The sequence below is a fragment of the Colius striatus genome, chromosome 2 (genome assembly GCF_028858725.1).
Source record: "Colius striatus isolate bColStr4 chromosome 2, bColStr4.1.hap1, whole genome shotgun sequence".
NCBI classification, from domain to species: Eukaryota; Metazoa; Chordata; class Aves; order Coliiformes; family Coliidae; genus Colius; species Colius striatus.
This window is the reverse complement of record NC_084760.1, coordinates 32,383,517-32,391,265: the sequence shown is the minus strand read 5'-3', so window position 1 is coordinate 32,391,265 and position 7,749 is coordinate 32,383,517.

Here is a 7,749-nt window from a genome sequence, read left to right as displayed (position 1 = left end):
TGAAAATGGTCGTTACTGGATCAGAGTTAATACCTACCTAGACCAAAAGCACCCATAAGCAGACACCTAGGGAAGCATAAAAGCAAAGAAGTCTGTGATATTTCTTCCTGCTACCTTAGCCTACCTTCCCCAATTTCAGCTCAAAGGATTTTCTCTGGCTGTGCTGTCTGTTCAATAACATCCAAGAGATCTCTCTTTTATGGAATTCCCCATTTTCCCCTCAAAACCATTGTGTACTTGGCATTTCCTTTCATTTTCTTTGCTTTTTTTGACATCTACCAAACACTGAGATGATGGTTTTGAGGAAATAGCTGTCATTTCCCAAGGCTTCACTACAGAGTGGTTATACTTTGCTCAGAAGCCAGCACTTGATGTGTGAATCATTTGCTATCATATGCATCTTCTTCATATTTTTCTGTATTACACATCATCTAGTATCCTACTGCCTTGTCACTCATTTTCCTAAAGTCCTTCCTCATGCTGCTCTGTCTACCTTTGTCCGTACTACTTTGACCAGCTCTGCATCACCAGCAAACTATTCCAACGCTCTGACCTTACTGACCTGATAAATATGTGATGGAGTTGGTCTGGCTTTGGGGCAGGTAACTTCTTAGGTGTGCTCCTTTTATCACTTATTCAGGTTCTTCCTGCACACAGGACTATCTTTTCTTTCAAACACACTCTCTGCTTAAAACACATATAAATTTTAAAGATGGAAATGTCTGTTGAATGTTTTTTGGCTTTTCTTTTCTACAAATGGATTGATATCTTGCCTTCTCTGTGCTTATTTATAAATGTGACATTCACATTGCCCAGAAGGCAAAGAGTATTACATTCACAGACAATAGTCTTTTGTCTCTTCAGCAAGCGTATGTTTCTGTGCATTCTCAAATATGTGTGTGTGGAAATACAGAAATAAATATTTAATGGGATTGCATTTGACTCTAATCTCAGAAGGCAGCAGTGTTGTAATAACTCCTATACTTTCAGATGTGGCTAGCATCAGAAATGTAAGAGAACTAAAATACCAATTCTACATTTTGCCTTTCCCATGATATTTTGTTAATCTCCATTTCACAGGTGACAGACTACAGGGACTAAACACACTGAAGACAAAAAGGCTTTCCCTTTATGAAGCTGCAGCATAATGGACAAACAAAGCATTAAATTGCTTCTCTTGCATTAACTACAGTTTTAGGTTTTAGAAAAGTTTTTTTTTAGAGAAGATTGAAAGTCAAATTAACTTATCATTTGCCAGTGCATGATTAGATTCAAAACAAGTGTCCATTCCGTTCCAAAATACCATAAGTATTTATTCCACTTTCATAGAATCATAGAATCACTTTGTTACTACTGCTCAGCTGCATGCAGAGAGTCTTTCGCCAGGCAGATAAAAACTAAACTAAATTAACTTTCTTAAAAGCTCAACAAATCCTAAAACCTGCAAACATTACTCATCTCCCTATGCTCAGCAGTGCTCCTTAAGAAGAGAGATAACATTATAATGCCTTTTTTTTCAATGAAAGACTTAAGTTCATTGAACAAAAATAAACAACTTTATATTAATAAGATACAGTCAGGCATGGACAATGTGTTAGTTCTGTCTCTTGGGAGAGGAACAGGGAAGGTGGTGGGCGGCAGGCTGTCAGGACAAAAAGCACATGCCTCATATTTCTCACCAGAGCAACATGTCTTCAGAGACTGAAAGGACACTGGAGAAGGAAATGAGCAGACAGAGGGGGAAGTGATGACAAATTCAAGCTGAACTCATCCCAATTTGGAAATGCCAGTGAATCCTTCTCATTTCTGTACTGAGCCTCCAGAGTCAGATGAGTCTGCCCTGGGGAGTGTCTGAAACCACATTTGTGGCTTAAAATGGCATTCTAAGACTAAACAGCAACAACAAAAAAGACTAACAACCCCTCGGTCATGGCACTAAGCTTTCACTGCTGAAATGTGAGGCCCCAGCTGGCCCAGGCACAGTTTGGGAGTTACCAGATCTCTCACGTAACTTGTACTATATTCCCAAAAGGTAGAGATGGACAAGGTGAGGGGCTTTCAAAGGCCGCTACATGGCTTGGCTTGCAGTCCTGCTCCAGTGGCACCTGTCCCTCCACTCCCACTGCCCTGAGCTCTGTGGGCAGCAAATGGAGGGTGAGCATCCCCTGCATCTGCACTATCCAGGCAGATGGAACTGGCTGCAGGGGAAACCTTGGCTGGAATAGGGAAGTGAAGCTGCACTAGGCCATATTTATATTACAGATTGCTCCAGAGGTGCAATTCATTGCCCAAGTTGGACTTGCTGGTTTCTGGGGTTTAGCAGATAAATTGGAAGGATTTGGTGGCATTTTTGTATTGAGGTGAGTTCAGAGTATCTAGAAACTGTTGAGCCTATAATGTGACACACTGCAGTTTGCTCTAATTCCCTTTGCCTTTATGACTGGAGGTAGTAATTTCCTGATGTCCCCCATATAGTGCCAATGTCTAATATAATTAAAAAAAACCCTAAATGCATCAAAAGTCCTTCAGTTCTCTCCTGTGTTAGCTTATCCTTACATAATCTGGCTGTTTGAAAACTCCCTTTTCGTGTCTTTCTTTAAAAATTATTAAAGCAAAATCTTCCATTGTCCTCCATCAGATCATTCCATCTGGAAGCACCATAGTTCTGCAAGGAGGCAGCACAGGTGGCAAGGAGGTGGACCAGAGAGTGAACTGAAATAGATAAAACAAGTGAAAGATAACTGCTAATTTACATTGCCAAGGGATCCTTTGGAAGATATTTTACCCAAAAATGCTGTAAGTAACTTCTCCCTAATATAAGCAAAAAAACCATAGAAGAATAAACATTTCTAGCTCTGGCGTGTTATAAATATGCACATGGTTACTGAAATGCTGTGGTCAGTTTCTCCCATTCCATCATTTACTTTAGATTATTTTTACATATGATAGAGAGAAATCAAATATAAACAGCTTGGGAACTGCTTAGGATTATTCATTGCTGCAGTCTGGCCCAGGAGTCCCACTTCAAGCCTCTGTGATGTTAATTGTCATAATTGCATGCCAACAGTGATGAATTGGTTTCTGCCCTGAGGAGCTTAGAGCTTGCTAGAAAAAAAAATAGAGAGAGGGTGTCTCCTCATCATATATTTACATATTACAGATCTATCAAGTCTCTTGTGTTGGGGAGAGATTCCCAAGATTGACTCTTGTCCCATGTTCACCCTGCAGCTATCACAGAATATTTTTGGTTGGAAAAGAACTTTAAGATCATTGAGTCCAACCGCTCGCCTCACACTGCCAAGCCCACCACTAAACCTTGTCCCTCACCACTTCATCTGTATGTGTTTTAAATACCTCCAGGGTTGATGGGCTCCACCACCTCCCTGGGCAACCTGTGCCAGTGTCTAACAATACTGCATGCTGACCTGCCAAGGAGGAAAGAGTTCAAGATGCTGCTCCACTGGGTCAGCCATCATGTTACTGTACACTCTACCACGGTGTGGTTGGATGCAGAGGGCTGCACACGCAGGAAAAGGAAAACATCAAGAGATATCTGTGCAAGAGTATACGACAGAAAATGTCTAAAAAGATGGGAAAGTCCACAAAGGTTGTTGGACTTTGAGGACAAACACTCCATGTAAAAGCAGGTTTACTTGCTTTAAAAAGTTACTGAAGCTAAACTGTTATGTCAGAGGCTGGATGCTAAAATCTATCACTGCTTATTGTTACTTGCTTCACTAGTGGGTTATAAAGTCCTTTGAAACCTCCAGGTGACTCCTGTATTGCAAAAATCTTTCCGTTTCTAAGACGAGAGGTGTTTGTTACTGACCTGCAGCTGAACTTGAGGTGAAGCTATCTGGGGCAGTCTGCAGACTGTCAGGATGGATCTACAGCCTGACAGACCTTTGTTTGTTTGTTTGTTTAGCTTGACCTATTATTATTTTCTTTTCTTAAAAATTTATATTTCAATTGGCTCAGTCTTATGTCTGGGCTTGCAAGGTACAGGGGGTCACTTACACTTGCCTCAACTATACTGGAAGAAAGAGTATGAGGAGCTAACACCCTTTAGGCCATCGGATTAATGGATTTCAAAAGCAGGTTTAGGGCAAACTAGAAAAAAAAAAAAAGGTGGGGGGGAGCAGCATTCAGCAAATAAGAGTCATAAACTGATCTCTGAAGGTGAAAACCTCTTCTCTGCTTCCAGCTGTCAGTGAGCAGCAAGGATAGGCTGCTATGCAGGAAGGGGAGCTGGGAGCTCAGGATAATGCAGGGCTGGCAGGGCAGCAGCCTCATGACTACAGCACTGTAGCAACGTGAACAGACGGTGTCGGATGAGATTCCAGTGAACACCCAGCAAGTCCTCAGCAGCAGGGCAGGTCCCAATAAAGCCAGGGAGCCAGGCCCACAGGTCCAGATCGAGAAAGTATGAGACTGTGTGCAGACATATCTGTGATGGAGGTGTGGGGTAACCTTGTTAAGGACAAAGTGCAAGACCTTCAGGTCACAAGGATCTCACAAAGGTGGGGAGAGCATCTTGTATACATTTCCTCCAGGTCTTTTATTCGAGGCCACTGGCTATCCTTTCTCATCTCACCCTGAGCCTAGGCAACCAAACCCCTGGGATAGCCCTCAGATTAACAGCCCAAATCTAGAGGACTGTCCTGGGGTGAGAGTTTTGCCAAGGGTTGGTGAAATGCCCAAGGAAGCCCTACATCATCGCTGCCAAAGCTTGGTTGTAAACCCAGACACCATGGACTAGGTGCAAGCAGAAAGAGAGTCAAATCACCTCAGAAATTTCTATAGTTTCATGTTGCTTAAACCATATAATTGAAAAGCATCACTCAGTTGTGTAAAAAGTGAACAGTTTAAGTCTATTGACCAAAATTTCCATTGTTGTGAAATATTGCATCTCCCTGTATTCACTGGAAACACAACAGGTTATGGAGAGCTGGTTTATATCCTGGTTGCTGGCTCTGCTGCAGCTACAAACAGACTTCACAGTATAAAGGCTGGTATTTAGAAAATTGAGAGATATCATCCTTGTGAAAAAACACAGGACTTCCAGACAATGTATTTAAGCCAAACTTGCTTTATCTGTACATATCCAAAGGAAAAAAAAAAAACCTTCCAACTCTAAATAAAATGAGATGTCAGGAAAGTCAATGAAAGGTTTCACCTCAAGTGATTTGATGACATTTCATGTTGACTGTATGGTGCCCTCTGGGGCCCTAATTCTAAAACATAATAAAAATACTTTCTGAAGTAAGACTGTTTTCAAAATCTGGATGGAGAGAAAATAGTCTGTATATTACAGCACAGCGTCTCCCCCAATCAGCCCAGAGCCACTGATCCTGACATTTACGCTGTCGCTTTTATCTGAATGAAACAGCACCTTGCAGCAGCTGCAAATAGATCTAGTGAAATACAGAAAATAACACTTCTAAGGTGCAGAATTAATGTTTTGATGTGCACTTTTTATGCCATTATTTTGTACAAACCTCTGCTTTCAGACTTGGAGCCCAGGTGTCTCTTTTGATTATGACAATCCTCTATCCTATCTGTATATCTCTCTAGGCAGCTTTCACACAGTGATTATGGAGTGCATACGTTACTTGAGACCTCATCAATAGCAAAAAACCCAACTATGTGAGCTGAAAATGTGACTTTTTTTCCATTTTCTGTGCAACGAGACAGAGACACTGTTACCCCATTAAGGGCATGAGCGAAACCTGACTGTTGCTGAAGACTACAGATCGAGCTGAGTGAAAGGTGTGGTTGCTCTGCCTCAGGACCACGTTGCAATGCAGCAGGAAGGCACAGGGCTGACAGGTATGGAGCACCAGGCTGAGGTGTAAAAGTCTGGAGTGGGAAACCTTAGCTTTTACCTCAGCCCTTCTGGTTTTGCCATTGTTCTCAAGACAAGACTGAAGACAACACTTCTGGGGCTGTTTAGTCTGGAGAAGAGGAGAATGAGGGTGGATCTTATTAATATTTACAAATATTAATTTGTAAATATTTGTGGGGGTTGGGAGGTTGGGGCATCACTGTTTTTTAAAGAAAAAACTATTTCACTATGAGGGTGACAGAGCAGTGGAACAGACTACCCAGAGGGACTGTGGAGTCTCCTTCCTTGAAGGTCTTCAAGACCCGCCTGTGTAGATTTACTTTACCACTTGTCATAATTTAACCTTGGCTAGGTGCCAGATGCCTGCCAAAGCCACTCTATCACTCTAAACTGGACAGGGGAGAGAAAATAGAATGGGTCAAGATAAGGACAAGAAGATCACTTAGCAACTGTGCAAAACATACTCAACTTGGGGAGAATTGGTTTGATTTATTAATGATCAAAATGGAGTAAGGTATTAAGAAATAAAACCTGCAGGAGGTTTCTACCTCTTCACCTCTAGTTGTGCAGGGGTGCAGGGATCGGGGGTTAGAATCATAGAATCATAGAATGGCAGGGTTGGAAGGGACCTTTAGAGATCATCTAGTCCACCCCTCCCGCAGAAGCAGGTTCACCTAGATCAGGTCACACAGGAACGCATCCAGGTGGGTCTTGAAGACCTCCAAGGAAGGAGACTCCACACCCTCCCTGGGCAGCCTGTGCCAGGGCTCCCTCACCTGAACAGTGAAGTAGTTTGTTCTTATGTTTAAGTGGAACTTTTTGTGTTCCAGCTTCATCCCATTACCGCTTGTCCTGTTGCTAGCTACTATAGAATAAAGGGATGTCCCAACCTCCTGACACCCACTATTTAGATATTTGTAAATATTGAGATCCCCCCTCAATCTCCTCTTCTCTAGATTAAACAGCCCCAGTTTCCACAGCCTTTCCTCATAAGGAAGGTGTTCCAGTCCCCTGGTTATGGTCAGTTCATTACAAATGGATTTTTCTGCTGCTTCTTCTCATAGGTACACCTCCTCACACTTCTCCTGTTACAGTGTTGAGTCCCTCCCATCGGAAACAGTCCTCCACAAACTTCTCCAATGTAGGTAGTTGCATTGGCTACAGTTGTTCATGAACTACTCCAGTGTGGGTCTCATCCATGAGGTCATAAGTCCTGGTCCTGTGTGGGCTTCTGTCTGCCCATGGGTTCCCAGGTCCTGCCAGGAACTTGCTCCAGTGGGGCCTTGCCACAGAGTCATGGCCTCCCTCAGACATCCACCTTGTCTGGTGTGGGGTCCTCCCCAGGCTGCAGGTGTATCTCTGCTCTCCCATGGCCTCCATGGGCTACAGGGGCAGGGCCTCACCATGGACTGCACCACGGGCTGCACCACAGGCTGCAGGGGACTATCTGCTCAGGTCCTGGAGCACCTCCTGTCCTCCTTCACTGACTTTGGAGTGTTCAGGGTTGTTGTTCTCATATTCTCACTCATCTCTTCTTCAGTTTTTGCACCTGCACAGTAACTTTTTTCCCCTTCTCCAATACGTTATTCACCTTCATCACTAATTGGCTCGGCCTTGGCCCTATCAGACATAGAGGAATCTTTTAGCAGCTTCTCATGGAAGCCATTCCTGTAGCCCTACTGCTACCAAAACACTGTCATGTAAAGCCACTACACCATCGTACAGATATATACAACTCCCAGTTGGTGTTAGCAGTATGCAAGACTTTAACAATTCCTTTTTCCTTCTACTCCTTTGTGTCAACTTTTCCTTTTTAATTTCCATTGCGAGTGAGCATAGTTTCCCTTGTGTGCCTTGTAGCTGTACAAATGGAATATCTTGCTGGTGAAGAGGTGACGAAACCA